Raw genomic sequence first — 21,428 nt, 5'->3', positions numbered from 1 at the left:
GGCCTGAACCAGCAGTATTTTGGATTGGCTGGGTAAAAGGGTGAGCACCTTGCAAAGCATTTTTAACAGCCCAAAGCACGATGCTGCGGTCTTCCTGGCTTGGGTTTTAAATGAAAGTTCTTGATCTAACCAGAAGCCTAAACTTTTGATCTGTTTTAGGTAATTTAGCTGGGCCCATACAGGATGGCCATATGCTGTTTGATTTAAAATTTAAATGGTTGCCTAATAGCAAACAGTTCAGTTTTCCTGCCGTTGAGCTTTAGATGAGAGAGGCTCATCCATTTTATGACTTCTTTGAGGCAGGAACAGAGGTCGGTAGGCGTTTTGTCACTCTGGTTGAGTGAGACGACAAGCTGAGTGTCATCCGCGTATGTCACTGTGTGGATCCCAAAGGGGGAGGTGATATCTGCCAGTGCGGACATGAACATATTAAAAAGGGTTGGGCTCCAGGAGGAGCCCTGAGGGACTCCACACTGGAGGGGGTGGGTTCGGAATAGATGTTGCCTTCGAAGACCTGGAAAAGTCTGTCTTCTAGAAATGAATGGAGCCACAGTAAGGCGGTTCTGGAGACACCAATGCTCCTGAGACGGTGCATAAAAATGTGATGGTTCACCGTGTCAAAGGCTGCGCTCAGGGCGAGAAGAATTATGGCAACGGAGCCTCCTGTATCCAGGATCTGCCTTGATTCCTCCACAGTCGTCAGAAGGGCGGTCTCTGTACCCTTGCGGGGGCGTGGATCAGGTTGTAGGACTCAATGAATATGGAGAATAGATGATTGACGTGTTTCTCCACAATTTTACTGATACCTAGAAGCAAAGAAATGGGGCTGTAGTTGCCCAAGTCCTCCGGGTCCAGGTAGGATTTTTTTTTAACAGAGCCTTTATCATTGCCTTTTTCCACTCCATAGGGACTTTTCCTGACGCAAGGGAGGCATTAATCAGACCCGTGAAAGTGGGGTCACTTGTGGGTAACACCAGTTTTAATATATTGGGTGGCGCGGGGTCAAGTGGTGCTCCAGATTTGACTGTGGAAAGAATAGCTGAAAACGACTCATTGGTCAGTGGAGCATAGGATTCCAGAAGATGTTCATTTTGGCGGTGGCTAAGGTCTACGGGGGATGTTGTTTTATCACTGTGTTTGTGGGAGTTGTTTAAGGATATTCTGTACTTTAGTAGAGAAGTATTCCACAAGCTTATTGCAGCGATTTCCCGAGAGATCGGGTGCTGTCAGGGGGGATTAGGGACTTTAAGTAGCTTTTTGGCAATGAGGAAAGTTTCTCGAGCAGAATTCCCCGCAGAGATAATCTTTTCCTCGTAGTAGGCAGCCTGAGCTTTCTTTATTTCTGACTTGTATAAGCAAATGGCTGTCCTATAGTCTTGTTTTTTGCTGGGTTTGAACTCTCTTCTCCAGATCCTGTCAGGCTTTTTACATTGTTATTATTGGCTACGTAATGTTGGGGAGAACCAAGCAGCCTTATTAGGTCTCAATTTCTTACGGATAATTTTCTAGGGAGTACGGTATTCAGGGATCCCTCAATCCAGTCAGCAACACTTTTGTTAGCTGTCACCGGATTGGAATCCAGGTGGGGTTTAGTCATTTCAAGCTCCTAAATCCACCGCTCCAGGGGGAGTTGTGGCCAAGGACGAATGAGCCTACATGCCAAGTGGGTAGTTGATACCGTAGAAGGAGGGTGCCAGGTAAAAGGGATAAGGAAGTGGTCTGACTAGGGTATAGGAAGGGGAACACTTAGGTGAATATCCCCTGCGCCAGCATTCAGCGGAAATTCTTTCCTAGCTCTGCCACGTCGAAGACGATGTCATAATAGCACGGCTCTGCTCGCGACACCGTGTGATGTCATAGGAGCCATAAGAAGACCTCGTCGGCGTGCTGACATCAGTTCCACCCATTTTTTCCGTGCCACCAAGGTAAACAGGTGGACCGACACTTTTTCACATGTGTACATAGTATACTAAAAAAAAAAAATATATATATATATATATATATATATATATATATATATATATTTATGGTGTGAACAAGGCCACATGTCTGGCGGCCGAAATGCGTCACTTTTGGATAGTTTTATGTTGGAATAAAGACACTCGATTCATCATCGCTTGTGGAGTCTGTGCCCCTGGGCACATACATGAATTATATGGTCATTACCCTTGTTGGAGCCGGCCGCGTGGTGTGGTCCTGTTCCCCCTCGCTAAGCCGCACGAGGTCCCATGCATCTCGGGGCTCCTCCATTTTGGATTGTACGTGACTCTACGTAACCACCTACGTGACCCCACTTCACCCGGCCTCGGTCCCAGCGAGGCCCGACATCGAGGCGCCAACCCCTGGCCCGGGGGATACCACGTGAACCCTTCCCACTCCCGGCGGAGGGCAGTATCGATGGGACCCCCAACCGTCCTTCCACACCTAGGTGCGATCGCCCCACAGCTCTCTGGGGCCTGGCGCCTCTCCTGCTGGGCGTCTGGCCGCTCCCTACCCGGCCTCTCCGCCCCCCCGGGCGCAAGGGTCCGGACATCAAAGGGCTCCAGTCCTATATCTGGGGCGACCCGACAACAGGACAACAGTTGTATCCTGGAGTCAAGAGCCCTGCTGATCGGATCGCGGCTGACCCTACGGAAGAAGACTCATCCTGAACCCACACTCTGAGCCCTGCTGACGACGTCGCGGCTCCACCGTTCTTAAAGACCTTCACGAACCTTTGGGGCCCTGCTGGCGCTGTCGCGGCCCGACCTTCAGAGCCCAGCTGACCTCGTCGCGGCTCGACCGAAGCGGACCTACCACCGGAGCCCTGCAGACGCCATCGCGGCTCCCCACGTCCGAGCCGCCCTGAGACCAGCACTCAAGGTCTGGCGCAGAGCTTTCCCGCACCTGGCTGGTACTAAGACTGTCCCGCTACCCTATCCCTCTAAAGACATTGAGACTCTTACTGGATCCCTCGATCCCACTGTAAATATTGAACGTACTACTATTGATAAAGAACCAAGTTAAGCAACTGATACAGAGTCCTGTGTGGTGGTATTACTGGGCCTAGTACGATCATAGGAGAAGGACCTCCCCTAGGGGGCTTCTCAGCGGCGCTCGGCTATAACTTTGCGGTAGGAAGGTGCCCCAGAGTAGTCTCCCCGACTCCCCGGTGGTCCTCCCTCCAACATTTGGTGGCCATCGACGGGATCCGAGCCAGACGCAATCGTACAGGCAAGTAATGCACCCACTACCTAACCAGACGGAAAAAGAAAAGGGAACCATGGACAGCCAAGAAGCAACCGTGACCGCAACCTTCCAGCCGGAAAGGTTGGAAGAATACACCCACAAAGAACTTAAACAATTCTGCAAGGACAAAGGGATCCCAACCACAGGATTGGGCACCAAGGAAGAAATGCAGAAAGCCCTGAAAGCCTGGGCAGAACCCGAGACCACTCCACCCCGAGCCGAAAGGACCTCGGCCCGGGACGGAAACCTGCCGACCCCAACCCCGACAGATGGGGGGCGAAACGTCCCAGAAACCAGCCTTTCCCACGAAGAAATGCGAGAACGGGAGAGGGTCCGGACACACGAAATGGACCTCGCCCGACTCCGGCTGGACGGTGAGCTCCTACTGGCGGAGAAGAAAATAGCCTTGGAGCAACTATGGCTGCAAGAGGAAATCGAAGAAAAAAAACGGCATCGGGAACTAGAGGAGAGACGGCTAACCCTCGAGCATGAGAGGAGCCTCAAGGAACTTAAACTAAAATCTAAAACGGGGGAGACCAGCACCCCCGGATCCCGGGACGCTCTGCCACTGACCGAGCCAAAGGTTCATATCCCCAAGGATGTTGTCAAGGAGTACTATAAAAATGACGACATCCAGCCATGGTTCCGAGCATACGAAGTAGCCATGACTTCCCATCGGGTACCCCGGAAGGATTGGGGTGCCGGCCTATGGGGGAGGTTCCTCAGCGAGGGCCGGTATACCCTGATGCAACTCCCCGACGCGGTGATGACATCATACGACCACATGAAAGAAGCCCTACTCACACGCTACGGACTATCAGCCGAGATGTACCGGCAGCGCTTCCGGGACTGCAAGAAGCTCCCCGGTACCACGTGGGTTGAATACGTGGACTTCTTCAGCCGAGCCTTTGAAGGATGGATAAAAGGGAGCAAGGTCACCTCATACAATGAACTGTTGGACATCATTGTCTGGGAGCACCTCGCCAACAACTGCTTTGTTGAACTAAGGCAACACCTCCTGGACAGTAAACTGACCGAGCCCCGGAAGCTCGCCGCCGAAGCCGACCGATGGGTCAACACCCGGGTCCCCCGGAACCCCATGGGGGACTACCAACGGAGTACCACGGGACCTCCCCGCCAGCGAGGCGGACGAGGGGGGTCCCACCGCAGTAGAGAATTCCCGGCCGGGCTGCCCAGAAGCCCGCCACGAGGCCAAGCCACCAACCACACGTCCCCGACCCTGGGCCGAAGGGGGACCCCTATCGCACGGCCTGGACCACAACCGACAGTGACCTGCTTCGGCTGCCAGCGGACCGGCCACTATGCGAGCGACCCGGCCTGCCCCGTGAACTGACGGAACGGGACCGCTGGGCCCCCTCCCCGGCAAATAGCCGCCGCAGCCCTGGGGGAAGGAGAGGACGAGGAGGAAAACCATGGCGGCGGGTCCCCCGAGTGGGAACCAGCTGCCATCTCGCTCGTATGCCTGGGCTCCCGAGAAATGGTGCCCCGAGCTGCCATCCCAAGCAACACCCAGAAGTACCAGCAGTGGGTCACCATCAATGGACGACGGGCCGAAGCCCTCCGGGACACTGGGGCCAGTGTGACCGCTGTCCGCTGCCACCTGGTGACCCCCGAACAAATCCTGCCACATGTCCTATGCCCTGTCCGGACCGCGGACAACACCGAGAGCATGTGCCGGATGGCCAGGATCCCCTTTGAGTGGGGAGGAGTGTCCGGCACCCTAAAAGTAACTGTCCGCGACGACGCCCCAGTGGACTGCCTCCTGGGGAATGACCTAGAGAGCTCCCCCTGGGCCCAGGTGGAACGCCGAGAGCATCTGGGGATGCTAGGGCTGCCCGAGTGGGCCTGCGCCACCACCCGGTCCATGACCGCCCAACCAGCCGCTGCCGCGGCCCCCGACAAGCCGACGGGCCCCGAACTACCACCCTCCTCCGGCACGGAGGAACCTGACGATGAGGCCGGGCAATACGAACTTTCTCCCGACGAGGCCGCCTCCCTCAGCGAGATCCCTGAGCTGGCCCAGTGGCGCCACGACGGGGGCCCCACCCGCGAACAATTCCAGCAAGAGCAGAAGGCCTGCCCGTCCTTCGAGGGGGCCCGACAGCAAGCGGCCGCCCAGGCCGCGGGGGACCCCACGGGAACCCACTGGGTCTATTGGGACAATGACTTATTGTATAGCGAGCAGAAAGTCGCCGAACTAGGGGCCGGCCGGGTGTTGGTGGTCCCCCTCCGATTTCGAGAGTTACTCCTGAACCTGGCGCATGATGTGCCCCTCGCCGGACACCTCGGGCGGGACAAAACTTACAGCCGCCTAGTGACCCATTTCTATTGGCCCCGAATGAGAAAAGACGTGGACCATCACTGCCAGTCCTGCCCGACCTGCCAGGCTAGCGGGAAGACTGGGGGTTGAGTTAAAGCCCCCCTCCAACCATTTCCAGCCGTCCACACCCCGTTCGAACGAGTGGGGATCGACATCGTGGGGACCCCCGAACCGCCCTGGGACACCGCTTCATCCTGGTACTGGTTGACCACGCCACCCGATACCCCGAGGCCATCCCACACCGTACCGTGACGGCTCCAGTGGTGGGCCGGGCCCTGATGGGCATCTTCTCCAGGGTGGGGTTCCCCCGAGAAGTGGTGAGCGACAGGGGTACGAACTTTATTTCAAAGTACATGAGATCCCTCTGGCAACAATGTGGGGTCACCTACAAATTCACCACCCCTTACCACCCCCAGGGGAACGGACTGGTCGAGCGGTTCAACAGAACCCTGAAGGGGATGATCAAGGGCCTGGAAGAGCCCTGAGGAGGAGATGGGATGTCCTGCTGCCCTGCCTCCTGTTCGCCTATCGGGAGGTACCACAGAAATCCCTGGGCTTCAGCCCCTTCGAACTATTGTATGGGCACCCCGTCCGAGGGCCCCTCAGCCTGGTCAAGGAGGGCTGGGAGGCGCACGTCCAAGATGCCCCCCCCCCCCGACGTCTACCGGTACCTCCTGACCCTGCGGAACCAGACTCGGAAGTTCCGGGCCCTGGCAGAAGCCAACCTCGAAGCCAGCCAAGAAGACATGAAACGCTGGTATGACGAAAATGCCTCAACCATCGAGTTCGAGCCGGGCCAGCAAGTCTGGGTCATGTCACCCGTGGACCCCTGCGCCCTGTAGGACAAGTGGACCGGGCCCTTCAAGGTAGTTGAGAGGAAGAGCTCCGTCAAGTACATGGTCGACATGGGGTCCCCGAGGAACCCCCTCCGGGTCCTGCACGCCAACCGGCTCAAGCCCCACTTTGCCCGAACTGAACTAAGCCTGCTGCTGGCTACCGACGATGGGGGCGAAAGCGACTCCGAGCCCCTACCAGACCTCCTGGGGTCCTCGGGCCAAGACGGCTCCTTGGAGGGCGTCCGCCTCTCCGCCACCCTGACACCAGAACAGCGCCATGACTGCCAGAAGCTGCTGCAACCCTTCGCTGCCCTCTTCTCTCTCACGCCCGGGGTGACCCCCTGGTGCCTCCACGACATGGATACTGGGGACAGCCCCCCTGTGCGACACCGCGCTTACAGAGTACCTGACCGAGTCCGAGCCTGCATACAGACCGAGGTCTCCAAGATGCTCGCCCTCGGAGTCATCGAGCCATCAGACAGCCCGTGGGCCAGCCCGGTAGTCTTGGTGCCGAAGGCTGCCGCCCCCGGCACTGCCCCGGAACTCAGATTTTGTGTCGATTTACCAGGGCCTGAACGCAGTCACCAAGACCGATGCCCACCCCTTGCCACGAGCAGACGAGCTGATCGATCGCTTATGGGCCGCCCTCTACCTAAGCACCTTTGATCTCACCGCTGGGTACTGGCAGATCAAGCTCACTTACGGTGCCCAGGAACGATCCGCCTTTTCCACCCCCGATGGGCACTACCACTTTCGGGTAATGCCCTTCGGTATGAAGAACGCCCCAGCGACCTTTCAGAGGCTGGTGATCAAGGTCCTGGCCGGGCTAGAAGCCTTCAGCACGGCCTACCTCGACGACATTGCAGTCTTCAGCGACCACTGGGCCGCGCACCTAGGACACCTCGGGGAAGTCCTGGCCGCTCTCCAAAGAGCCGGGCTCACAATTAAGGCCAGTAAATGCCAGATCGGTCAAGGATCTGTGACCTATCTGGGCCACCAGGTGGGGAGTGGCCAGGTGGCGCCCCTCCAGTTAAAGGTCGATGCCATCCAGGCGTGGGAGCCCCCCGCAACCCAAACCGCTGTCCGGGCCTTCTTAGGCCTCACAGGCTACTACCGACGATTCATTAAGGATTATGGCAGCATTGTGGGCCCCCTTACGGAGCTCACTTCCAAGAAACAGCCCAAGGCGGTGCACTGGACGCCCCGCTGTCAGACCGCTTTTGAGGTCCTCAAGGCGGCCATGTGCGCTGCCCCTGTGCTACAGGCCCCTGACTACAGCAAGGAATTTGTAGTCCAGACCGATGCCTCGGAGTACGGGGTCGGGGCGGTCCTCTCCCAGATGGACGCCGAGGGCCTCGACCGACCTGTGGCCTTTATCAGCCGCCGACTGCTGCCACGAGAACAGAGGTGGAGCACCATCGAGCGGGAGGCCTTCGCCGTGGTATGGGCTCTCAAGAAGCTCCGGCCCTACCTTTTCGGCACCCACTTCAGGGTCCAAACTGACCACCGGCCCTTGCGGTGGCTCATGCAAATGCGGGGCGAGAACCCCAAGTTGTTGCGATGGTCCATCTCGCTGCAAGGGATGGACTTCACCGTGGAACACCGGCCCGGCAACGACCACGCCAATGCTGACAGCCTGTCCAGATTCTTCCGCCTCGGCGAGGAGAACCCCCAAGGAGATGGGTGACTCTCCCTGCCTTCAGCTGGGGGGGACGCGTGTTGGAGCCGGCCGCGTGGCGTGGTCCTGTTCCCCCTCGCTAAGCCGCACGAGGTCCCATTCACCTCGGGGCTCCTCCATTTTGGATTGTACGTGACTCTACGTAACCACCTACATGGCCCCGCTTCACCCGGCCTCGGTCCCAGCGAGGCCCGACATCGAGGCGCCAACCCCTGGCCAGGGGGATACCACGTGAACCCTTCCCACTCCCGGCGGAGGGCAGTATCGATGGGACCCCCAACCGTCCTTCCACACCTAGGTGCGATCGCCCCACAGCTCTCTGGGGCCTGGCGCCTCTCCTGCTGGGCGTCTGGCCGCTCCCTACCCGGCCTCTCCGCCCCCCCGGGCGCAAGGGTCCGGACATCAAAGGGCTCCAGTCCTATATCTGGGGCGACCCGACAACAGGACAACAGTTGTATCCTGGAGTCAAGAGCCCTGCTGATCGGATCGCGGCTGACCCTACGGAAGAAGACTCATCCTGAACCCACACTCTGAGCCCTGCTGATGACGTCGCGGCTCCACCGTGCTTCAAGACCTTCACGAACCTTTGGGGCCCTGCTGACGCTGTCACGGCCCGACCTTGTTGAACCTTACCATCAGAGCCCAGCTGACCTCGTCGCGGCTCGACCGAAGCGGACCTACCACCGGAGCCCTGCTGACTGTGTTGCGGCTCGACCCAAGCGGAACTACCACCCGAGCCCTGCAGACGCCGTCGTGGCTCCCCACGTCCAAGCCGCTCTGAGACCAGCACTCAAGGTCTGGCGCAGAGCCTTCCTGTACCTGGCTGGTACTAAGACTGTCCCGCTACCCTATCCCTCTAAAGACATTGAGACTCTTACTGGATCCCTCGATCGCACTGTAAATATTGAACGTACTACTATTGATAAAGAACCAAGTTAAGCAACTGATACAGAGTCCTGTGTGGTGGTATTACTGGGCCTAGTACGATCATAGGAGAAGGACCTCCCCTAGGGGGCTTCTCAGCGGCGCTCGGCTATAACTTTGCGGTAGGAAGGTGCCCCGGAGTAGTCTCCCCGACTCCCCGGTGGTCCTCCCTCCAACAACCCTTTACATATTTGTGTGAGCGTTCTAACAATGAGGTTTTTATAACTGGATAAAAATGGGACTACTGTAGGATGTTCACTTGTTAGGAAACAAGTTAAAATCCATGGCGCCTGTAACACTTTAGTGTCCAATTCAGCTTATTTAAAGAGACTCCCAGTTCCTCCAATTCTCCCTTACATAACAGTACTTGCGAATGGTACTTCCCTCCTGCTGAGTTATCAAGGCTGTTGTGGAATGCAGGCTGGAGTCCCCTATTTTTGTGTCCGTTTCCCTTTGAGTGAGTCCAGGTTCAAGAAGATAGGGTCCAGGAGATGCCCTTTGATGTGGGTGGGTTCAGACACTTTCTGAAACAGTTGGCCAACCCTGAGATCAAGAGCTAGCTCAGTCGCCGCTACTTCTAAGGGATCATCGATGTGCATGATAAGATCTCCAAGAGGAATAAAAGTCGCTGAAGTGCTAGCAAGATTTAAGGCTGTTTCCAGCAAGGAGTTGCAAAAGAGTCCCAAAGTCCCTGGGGGACTATAGATCAGAATGCCGGAAAGTGACAAAGAGGGGATCCGTTCAATTGAGAAATGAATATTCTCTCAATCTAATATAGGACTGCCTAGTACACGACCGGTATGTAATCTTTGTAAATAATGGCAATTCCACCCCCAAGCGCAGTGGATCTGTCTTTCCTCTGGATAAGGTACCCAGGCGGAAGGGATTGTACGATATCTGGCTCAGAGTTAGTTGTGAGCCAAGTTTCTGTCAGAAACAGAGCTTCTGGGTCTGTGTCTTCTAGCAACGTTAGGATCTCAGTCTTATGTCTGGGTAGGGACCGACATAAGTTTAATAGTAAAAATGTATGGGGTTTCTTGTCAGGGGCAAGGGGGGGATATGTTGAGGGCGGAGATTAAAAGAGCAGTGTAGGCAGCTTACCTGGTTCTGCTCAGGCTGGATGGTACGAGTAAATTTTGACCCTACTGGTCTGTTTAGTTGTTTGAGCTGCAGACTAGAATAGTGGTGTCGATCTGGAAAAGAGGGGACAGGGGTTCTGGCCACTGGACCCAGTCGGGCTCAGACAGGCTTGCCTTAGGTGCGCCTTCTGCGCGTCTGTGGCGTGCCCGGGGCGCGTGTCTGCTGCACGGTGGTGTCATGCAGCGCTTTTGAGGTAGTCAGTGCAGCGTCTGGTCATGCATCTAGAACGCTGACCCGGCGCCTGTTTCTGCGTGAGCCTCTTCCTGTACTGACCAGTTCCCTGTTTACCCTCCACCCGAGCTAATTTAAAAGGTCTCTCACAATTCTGGAAGATAGCAGCAATATTTTTTTTTTATTTGTTAGCGGCAATTAAGAACAGTAATCGCTCCTGTGTCCTAGCAGCAATGGTAGTATTAAGAGTAGCAACACAGTTTTAAGGAAGCCGCAATATTGATTTTTAAAAAAGGAATTAACTACGATTTAAGTATAGTGATCACTCCCGCGGCAAAGAACTAATACACTTCCCACCCCAACTCCTAGTTCCCTCACACACAATGCCAGAGGGTGGGTGTTATACAACTAAGAGTAATTATTTCTCATTTGAAAAAACAAACAAATAGAAATTATTTAATACCCAAGTATTGCAATTAATACCAGAGTATTGATTCGCTACCCCACTCAATAACACAATCTCTCACACATCCCATACCGTAGGGTAGGTGTACACCCCCCCCCAACTGTTTTTTATATTTTTTCATCAAAAAAATAAATTTAAAAAATATTAAATTAATACCCAGGTATTGAAATGAAAACTTGAGTATTAAAACACTCGCTCACCAAAACCCTTGTTTCTGTCACATCCATTAATATAATATATTTAAAATATATTTTTTAAAACACAAACCTTAACGAAAAGCATATCAATCCTCAGTCTTTAACATTATTCTAAAATTAAAACTTGCCTATTAAACTTGCCATAAAATGCATTCTCATTGAATGCATTTTAATGGCATCTGCGTTGTAATGGCATGTGTTGTAATTTCTTCTGCATTGTAAACAATGCATTGTAAAACCATTACCAGGTAGTTTCCAGGTAGTTTCCCAATTTGGGAACCAGACGTGCAGTACCACCTCTTGCCAAGCCTAGTTCTAATAAGGACAGTAGGCCAGCCCTTGACATCTCTAAATAAGCAACAAAAAAACAAGACATAATGGAGGTACTCCATCCCCAGAGTCCTCAGACGTTAAGATTTTTGCAATCGCACAAAAATCAAGACTCCAGAAAGTTATCAGATTCCTGATATGCGTTCTCCTTGTTCCTTGCAGATATCATCTGACCAACAGTACGACAGAGGAGGGCGATCTGATCTCAGATAAGGACATTATGTGCAACTGAAAACAGAGACAACGCTCGTCTGATGTGAAGATAATGGAGGAGGATAGGCCCTTTCCACATAAAGCACCTTTCAAGAGTTGCAGCATTGACAGCAAGATGCCACAGACTCTGAGAACCCTTCTCCGGAAGAGGAGTTTGGCAGTGACTCTCGACAGTGTGAAAGAGGTCACCATAGTATGCTGAAATCTCCACCAATTTCTGGTAACAAAAGCAACTGATGCCTTTATTATAGTTGAAACCTCGGACTACCGCATAGCCCCTCTGGACAGACTATCACTTGGAAGCAATCTTTTGGGACAACTTAAGTACTTATAATATTCTATTGCCAGAGGTCGATTGGCCCGCACCTTTTGTTCTTGAGTGCTCCCAAGATTAGAATGATATACTCCCTTCTTTCTCACACCTCATCCCGGACAAGGTCAAACATGCATATATATATCTTAATGGGCCCTTGCCTTGGCCCAGCTCTTTATCCTAATTACACAGGTTGAGATAAGGATTCACCTTAACATGCTATTCCTATACTGTCTACACTTCAAATTCCGCCACAGATCCTATTAAAAGGGATGGTAAAGCTCCAGTTAAAGAAATCCTTTCCCAACTTGAATACCAGGGAATAATAGAACCGTGTCTCTCTCAAATGAATAATCCTCTTTTTCCCATTCTGAAACCTGATCACTCCTATCGGATAGGATTACATTGTAGACATTGAATAGTTATACTCCCACATTTGCAGTGCAAAATACCCATGTTACGGTGGTGATTAATAATAATGTAGCTAAGAAATACAAAACCACAATGGACATTTCCAATGCTTTTTTCAGTTACAATTTGGCTCCTGAGTACCGTGGCAGGTCAGAATTTAGCACAGGTTTCAGGCACGTTATAGTTAGAAATTAGCATTTAAAAAAAAAACACTTCATGTTATTATTTTAAATCAACCCCAATACCACCAAGGAAATATATGCTTACTCAAACTAAACATATATACAACTACGTTCTGTAATCAGTTAGCTGTGAAAGGTTATAACTAGAAAGACACATAGATTTGAAATCTATTTTGGGTACGAAGTCCTAGCAGGTTCAGGGCATGGAAACCTTATTTTGAGCCTGTTTAATATCCACACAAATTATTTTCCTAAACAATCCTACAGACTACTTGGCTGGGGTTGGTAAAAATGTAAGACATGAACACCCCGACTATTCCTTTAGTGGTCCTCTTTGATAATTGACAGAGTTTAGCAAATTATACTGAAGCAAAACTGAATAGTACCAGAATGGTACCTTTAATTCTCATTTTCCAGTTTGGGCGGGTGGATTTTTTGGCAAAGGATAAGAGTGGTAGTCATGCTTATTTTCTTAATTCCACACCTGGGTTTAAATCAAGCAGACCTGATCCCCGATATCCCCAGTCAGAACATTTGTGTATTGTTACCACCTATTTGTTGGGAAAAAAGTTTCAACTATCATTGGAACATTCCACACTGTCTTCAGTGAAAAAATATCTTTCTCTCCTGTCTGGGAACATGAAATCATCAGATTTTGTTTTTGGCCCTAAATCCCCACGTTCTAAAAGATTTATTTATGCTACTTATGACATTTGGAAACTGTCACAAATGGAAGATGCTGCATGTTTAAGATAAATGTATGTGGATAATTTGGAAAAAAAATTCTAGCTGTTGTTGATATTAGAATTAATACATTGTCATCTCGCATTAACAATTTGAACATCGTGATGTCTGTTATTGATTACCTTATATCATGGGCAAAGTCCGCTTAGATCTATTATGCACTTTAGCTAGACACTTCAGAATGGGCGAGTTCCATGGCATTACTTGAAATGTCCATATTGGTTTTCACCTCTAAACTTAACAAAAACAACAACTAATGCCCATGAAAGACATGACATACTCCATGCTGCATTTAGAAAAATTGAAACAACTCCCATTTAATATAGCGGAGACTCCTTCGGTGGTGTTGGTACTAAACAGTGTTATTTCAATCCACATTTCGACATTTTAATTTAATCCACCGCTTGCATGAAACAAACCCCTTGGGCACATACATGAATTATATGGTCATTACCCTTTACATATTAGTGTGAGCGTTCTAACAATGAAGTTTTTATAACTGGAGAAAAATGGGACTACTGTAGGATGTTCACTTGTTAGGAAACAAGTTAAAATCCATGGCGCCTGTAACACTTTAGTGTCCAATTCAGCTTATTTAAAGACAATCCCAGTTCCTCCAATTCTCCCTTACATAACAGTACTTGCGAATGGTACTTACCTCCTGCTGAGTTATCAAGGCTGTTGTGGAATGCAGGCTGGAGTCCCCTACTTTTTTTGTCCGTTTCCCCAACTAGTAACTGGTAACATTGTGGCCCACAATTCCATTTTTGAGAGCAGATTTCAACAAGCTGAGTAGACTCAAAGCATTATTGTTCCAAGACGCAGCTCTCACATCTGCCCATGAGACCTATTGCAATGGATTTCAAAAGTGGAGGGTAATTCTCGGCTATTATTTCCTCTACTGAGGCGTTGATCTTTATCCCTAGATATGTTGCTGAATCCACAGATCTTAAGTCGCTTTTACATACATTCGTGGTACATATGATTTGAGTTTTAGATTTGTTTAAAAGATAACCCGACCGCTTGCCGAACTCCTCTGCGATTTCAACCAGGGCCAGAAGTGCCTGCTGGGGATTGGTAGTAATAATTGCCAGGTCATCGGCATAGCCCAAGATTTTACTAGAATGACCATTACAAACCACCGGGCTAATCCTGGGAGACCCTAGAATTTTCTGAATAAGAGGGTCGATGTACAATGCAAAGAGGATTGGGGAGCAAGGGCAGCCTTGGCGGGTACCTCTCTTAATGGCTATCTTCTCAGAGCTCTCACCCATGACCACCACCCTTGCAACTGGATCTACATACATTGCTTTGAGGGCTCTGATAACTTTCTCCCCAAAACCTCTCCCAGCCAGCACACCCCATAAGAAATCCCATACGACCCTATCGAAGGCCTTTTCTGCGTCGAGCAGGATCATAGCCATCTCCCCTCCCCCTGCCACCCGGGCATCGAACAACGCTATTGCTCTTCTGATATGGTCCGTAGTACTGCGACCCGGGATAAACCCATGCTGCCAGGGGGAGACTAGACGACCAATGATCCTGCCCAACCTTTTTGCCCAAATCTTCGAATATAATTTTGTATCCGCATTGATTAGCGAAATTGGTCGATAGGAGCCTAGTTTCTCACGGGGTTTCCCTTTCTTATGGAAGATTACAATGTTGGTTTCTCGCCAGGAGGCTGGAACCACTCCTGTACACATTATTCCATTAAATAGGTCAAGTAATAATGGTATAATCACTGGCTCAAAACATTTGTAGATCTCCAAAGGGATCCCATCCAGACCGGCGGCCTTACCGGAAGCTAACTCACGCAAAGCCTCAATTATCTCACCCCCACTAATATCCTTATCCAATTCATCCTTCTCAAAAGTATCGAGGCGAGGACCATAATCGACTACCTCGACCCCCTGATTCTCATCCCACCTTTCCTCATCATACAGACGTTGATAAAAATTTTCAAAAGCCAGAGTTATCTCCTTTATCTCTGTATATTCCTCCCCGTTTTCTTCAATCAAAGAAATGGTATTTCTGACTTTCCCCTGCCTAATTTGTAGAGCTAAAACCCTGCCAGCCTGCTCTCCCGTTTCGTAGCGTTTGGCCTTAGATGTTTGGTACTCTCCCGAGGCCTTCTGAATAATCAGCTTCTGGAGTTCTGCTCTGATTTTCAGCAGTTCGCTCTGACTCTTACTACTATCCCCTCCGGAGGTTATATCTCTCATGTGCTGCTCTTCTACAGCTGACAAAGTACCCATTAACCCCTCCACTTCCCTTTTATCCTCTTTTCTTATCCTAGCCCCAATGCTTATACATTCGCCCCTTAGAGCAGCTTTGAACGACTCCCACACACCATTCCTGGAAGCGCTATACCTCTTAGCCGCAAAAAACTCATCAACCCATGTCAACATATGCCCGGTGAATCTACTATCCAACAATAAACGCCTCTCAAAGGTCCTCCTGGTCCCAACCCAATGCTGCCCTGCTAATTCATACGTCAGTATCAGGGGATTATGGTCGGACAAGAATTTTGGGAGTTTCATTATCCCGACTCTATTCATTTCATTAGAGGAAATAAAAAAATAGTCCAACTTAGTAAACTTCTGATGAGGATTTGAAAAATAAGTATAGCCGGGATTTAACGGTTCTTTCATACCCCATACATCCTTTAACCCATGCGAGTCGATAAGGGCTTTAATAGCCCTAAAAACTCTTGGTTTTCGGCCCTGATACACTACAGAGTCGCTCCAATCAGAAAAGATATTCAGATCGCCACACAATTATGGGGGTTTGCCAAGAGGCTAGCTCTAATTCTAGAAGGTCGAAAAGCTCTGGATCATCATCATTTGGCGCATACACTACACAGTGTCAAGCCCCTTTCTAATTCCACTAAGGCCCACCTCCCGTGACTATCCGACTTTGTCCTCCTGACCCCTCCCAGAAACGCTTTTAATAAAATCGCGACCCCCCCTATTTGTAGAAGAATGGGTAGAACAAGCCGCCAACTCAAAGCCACTAAGAGACATAAGGTTCCTTTTAGACCAGGGTAGGTGAGTCTCCTGCAGGCAAAGAATATCGATACCATTATTCTTAACAAATAGGGCTAGCCTTAAACGTTTCCTCCAATCGTTTAACCCACCTATATTAATTGAACAAACCTTAATGCGAGTCATCTTGATACACTATTTGATCATAATAATAAACCTGTTCTTTATATAACTTCTGTATCTCAAAAACCAATACTTGGCTACAATAGTAAACACGATGAATCAAACTGCATTTTTTCCCCTTATTTTCCCCCCTTTTGACCCCCACACCTCTACACCCCCTCACAACCCGGCCCCCCTCCCACCCGTGGTGGACCCCCCCCCTTTTGCTGACCCTCCCCCAACCCCTCCTTGGTGAGGCGCTCAGACCTAATCTGAGCATATGATGGTGTTGCAGTGAGCATGTGAGGACAGAAAAAAGAACACACAATTTAAAGTACCCCTTATAGCCCCTTAGCTTAACTGAAGCTAAATGCTCCGAACAAGAATAACTCGGTTCCCGACCCGCACCCAGTACGTATAAGATTATACTCTCAACCTATTTCCAGTCCAATAACTATTCGGCCTTCTTGCCCAGAGAGGCCAGGTACTCCTTTGCTTTGATTTCAGATGGAAAAAAGAGGGTCCTTCCTTAATTGATCACCTTTAACTGAGCTGGATTTATGAGATAGGCTTGTATTCCCTTCTCCTGAAAGGGTTTAATCATTTCCCTCAACCGCCATCTCCTCTCCACAGTCGTGTGGCAATAATCAGGGCGAACAAAGAAGGAAAACCCATCACCGCTCCTCCTAGCATCTGGTCTAGCCTTTTCTGCAATGGACTGTCTCAAAATAAAGTTACCGAAAAAAATCAAAACGGCTCTAGGTTTGTCACCTGCTTTGACATTAGAGCGGACCTTAAAGGGGGTACGGTGGACGCGTTGTATTTCTGTAGACCAATTCCAGCTTGAAAGCTCTGGAAAAGCTTGCTCAAAGAGCTTGATGATAAACGCTCTTATGTCCGACCCTTCCGCCCCCTCCGGAATCCCCAAGACCCTCAAGTTGTTCTTATGAAGCCTGTTCTCCATCTCCTCCATTTTCCACTGTAGGCCCACAACCTGGAGGCTTTGGGCGTTGACACTGCATGTAGCAGCAGCTACCTCGGCCTCCGTGGATACCACCCTCTCTTCCAAGTTAGTCACTCTGTCTGCCGTATTCGTGCAAACTTTCAATAGCTTCCTTACCACTCCCTGCATCTTCCGCATGGCGGCCTGTGCCTTGCGATTATCCTGGCGGGTTTCCTCCCTATGAGTAAGTATCTCCTGATGTATAGTCTCCAAGAGTGAGCGATGAGGACTACCCAGCACAGATCCACCTTGCAGGGCCAGGTCAGGCGAGTGATCCCAGCTTAGTTCTCGGGTAGAGTGACCAACTTTCAAAGACTGACTCTTAGCCACCGGAGACCGCGTTACCGGAGGAGTATCATCAGAGTCCGAATCTGCGCCTGAATAGGAGCTATGTTCTTCTTCCTCGGACCAATCCGCCCCATCAGAGACAGAGAAATAATATTCGCTCGGCACTTTCTCGGTAGTCGTACCGATAGGCAATGTGTCAGTTTTCAGTGGCTCATTGTTTGCACTATGGCATCCCTTCTCCACATCCAAAGAAGCTGTTGCGGTCTCAACGAGGGGAAGAAGCTCAACTGGAGGGACTTCTTTTTCTGCAGGAGCAAATAGGGGGCTTAAGATGTTGACTAAGGAAGGACCAGTAGGGGTGGTGGAGTCAATACGCTCTTCAACAAACAAAGAAGAATTACCAGAGAGAGTATCCGCCGATACGCTCTCAACAACTTCCACAGTCTTCTCCTTCTCCTTCTCTTTGCCTACTTTGCCTGCTTTAGGAAAAATATCCGCAATTGAAGCTGCTGTGGGCCTGCCTCCCCCTGCTGTTTCCTTTTCGTTTGTCCTGCTGGCAACTGGCGTCCTCGCATGTCCTCCGCCCTCTCAGCCTCAATTTCCTCCTTCTGGGGTTTTTTCCCCCCATGAAACGAAGGTTTGGAGCCAACAGCGGCTTTAGGGGCCATAGTATCCCACTGTGTTCTGGATACCAAGAATCTCCTACCGAGATCGTCAGGACTACCTCTTTCGAGCTTTCCTGGCCGCAGACTGCAGGGCGCTGCTCTCCGCGATCTTCGGATCTGGCTCCGCCCCTTCTCAGGGAGCTCGCGTAATCGGTAAGCAGACTTGAGAGCCGCGAACGCGGCCAGCGCCAGACGAAGAGCCTGTCTCGAGAGTCGGCACCCGGTGAGTGCCGTCGGCATATCGGAATCTCCTTACTGGATTCGCGGGACTTTCTTCCAACGGGATCGGGTCGAGTCGGATCGGGTCTGCGCCCTAGGGGTTTAACACATCTCGATGTCCTCGCTGCCCGACTGCATCAGCTGTTACGGGGCCGCCATCTTGCCTCTGCGGAGTTAAAGAGGATAGATGTGTTTCATCTTTCCCTGATTGGGAGGGTAAATGTTTTAAAAATGTCAATATTTCCTAGAGTGCTTTATTTGTTTAGCGCTATACCCCTATTCTTGGAGGAGAAACTTATTAAAAGTTTCGAGTCTAGTTTTATAAGATTTGTTTGGCAGTTTGGCAGGATCAGGCGGTCTACAAATCTTATGTCGCTCCCCAGGGAGAGGGGAGGGTTGGACTTACCAAATTTGAGATTATATCATTGGTCCTGTCTTCTGACCCAAATGACTATTTTGTTTAAACATAAGGTTATGCCCGGTGTTAGCAACCTGACGGTCCAGGACCTACCTTCTATTTTCGAGTTGTTAATCGGGGAAAAGGCCATAGGGTTGCTCTAGCGCGAAGCCGACCGTAGATATTATAAGCGGCCACGTCTGAAGATATTGGAAGGGGTTTGGGGGGTCTGGAGGTCTATCTTTAAGTACTGCAAAATCCCCAAGGTAAATCGTTATCTCCACCTATGTAACTCTAGTCTGCTTCCCTATGTGGGGGCCGATAGGAATTTGCAGGTATGGAGAGATCTGGGTATCAGGACCTTTGGGGATATCTGGTGGGGCCCTGAACCATCCAGTTTTGATGACCTCCAACAAAGGTTTGGTATCCCGGTCAATCACTGGTTTTTGTTTAGTCGAGTTATATGCTCATTAAAGGCATTGAGACCAAAACCCATCTCTATGGAGGAGGTCCCCATAATTGAATTGTTAATTGTGGGACGTAGAAAGATTAAATGGGTCTATAAGCAGCTAATAGCAGAATCGAGAGATGATATGGAAACAACGGAGGCAGCTTTGGCTTTGAAACTAGGAGACCCAGATGTAGATCTCGATTTGGCCCTCACTCTGAACAGAAATGTTTTTAGATCTACAAACTTGAGGGCCCAGCATTACAAAACTGTATTTAACTTCTATCATTCTCCTGCCAAATTAGTCGCCTGGGGGGTTAGGGTAGATGATAGATGCCCCAGATGTAATGCTGGTCAATCCGATATGTTGCATATGTTTTTTAATTGCAGCTCATTGTCCTCATTGTTAAGGGAAGTTGGAATGTTTTGGGAGGGGCTGCTAGGTCATAAGATCGATCTATCCTCAACCCTGATGCTACTGGGGTGTGATCATAAGCAGAAATTGGCACAGGCCGAGGAAGCACTGGTTTTTATGTCTGGCGGTGCTTCGGATTTTAATTGCTTTGGGTTGGAAAGAGGTATCGCCCCCTTCATTTCAAATGTGGCTCTCTAGATTATTGAGCATTCATAATAGTGAGAGATGCCTATATGAGTTGAAAAGTAAAAAAAAGCGGGATTTTGGAAATAGATTATGGGCCCCAATTGCGACTTGGAGGGAGATAGGTAGTATTTAGGTCATAAGCTTTTAAACCTGTTTTTTAAGTCCTTTTTATAGTACTTATTGATAGTATGTATTGTATTCTATGTTGGCTTGATTTGTTTCTGTACTGATGTATTCAAACTGCAAATAAAATAAAAAAAATAAAAAAAAGAGACCTATTGCAGGTGGCTAGAAATTCCAATGTAATACAGTCATTGTTAAATACAAACCTTACCCTGCATTTCAGAGAATTACTGCATTAAATCTTTAGTGCGTAAAGTACGACTGCCCTCGCCCACATTACTTGATTTCAGATAGTTTTTGGAGTACTTCTGACTTTTATCTACTCCATTGTTTCTAGTGTATTCAAGGGATTCCTGTTGTGGTTATTCCTCGTTTGTGGCATTCTCATCCTGGTTCTACTTCTACACAATTGATGATCCTGTTGTGGGCACTCTGGGACTGGCACCGCTTCAACAATACCGTGAGCATATGCTTCAGATCTTTGGAATGTTACTACTACAAGAACTGGATCCTGATTGGTCCTTAAACATTTTGACCAGCCTGGTTTACCTATGTGCAAACCATGTTACATTGTATCTGGTGCCCCCTCGAATAGACACTTAACGGGCTTCACAAATTCCTGCTACCACAGACTTTGGGCTGTTGATGAGTCCCTTAGTGACCCATTTTCAGAACTGTTTCCTCGGTTTGCAATTTCTTTATGATGCTAGGTTTGAGCAATAGACCTATGGAAAAACATAGGTATTGGCACATGGACCACTGGCTGTAGGCTCCACTAACGGATGCGGTTTTCCCAAGAATTGTTCAATTGCTTTTCAGTGCATGGCATTTTTATACCTATGCTTTGAGTATGTTTACCTTCTAACAATATATATATTGTATATCTATCTATCTATCTTTCTATATTCCATTTGGTATTCTCTTTTGTGCCATTATCCTGACCAAAAGGAGGGTGTTGTGTGTTTCATGCAAGGCTCGTTGTAGTTTTCCCCTACGTTAGCTTAATTGTGTAGGCTGCATTTTCCTTTGCACACATTACTATAATAAACACACTTGCCTTTGTGGCACGTTGTCTTTTCATACAGATCCTGCATTTGTTTTCATGTTCTGTTCTTTTTTTGGGATTTAGTTAGTACACCATAGACCAGGTCAAACAACAATATCCCTTATTTTCTTTGGTCAGGCACTAGCGCCTAGATATAACATGAGCATGCAGCTGTTTATGAGCACACATGTCTTGTCATATAGATGAGCACAGAGGTCCAAGAAGCACACTTGGAGTGAAATTTGAGACAAAAGCACTGCTTCAACCGAGATGTTAAACGTCCGAGTATGCTAAGGTACGTGGTCTGTCACTAAACCCA

At 49.7% G+C, this 21,428-nt stretch overlaps 1 long non-coding RNA gene across 3 annotated transcripts in view; it reads left to right on the top strand.

Moving 5' to 3' along the window:
* Positions 1-21,114, top strand: part of LOC146812277 (uncharacterized) — a 268,437-nt gene extending 247,323 nt beyond the window's left edge. For 2 of the 3 annotated variants that reach the window (XR_014965889.1, XR_014965891.1), the window contains exons 5-6: positions 11,474-11,744; positions 20,402-21,114. This is a non-coding gene — a long non-coding RNA (uncharacterized LOC146812277). The remainder of the gene's footprint in view (positions 1-11,473; positions 11,745-20,401) is intronic. The other variant, XR_014965890.1, reaches the window with a different exon arrangement.
* Positions 21,115-21,428: the final 314 nt, after the last annotated feature.

Source organism: Triturus cristatus, chromosome 7 (assembly GCF_964204655.1).
Source record: "Triturus cristatus chromosome 7, aTriCri1.1, whole genome shotgun sequence".
Taxonomy (NCBI): domain Eukaryota; kingdom Metazoa; phylum Chordata; class Amphibia; order Caudata; family Salamandridae; genus Triturus; species Triturus cristatus.
The sequence above is the reverse complement of the archived record's forward strand: the minus strand, read 5'-3'. Positions and strand labels throughout refer to the sequence as shown.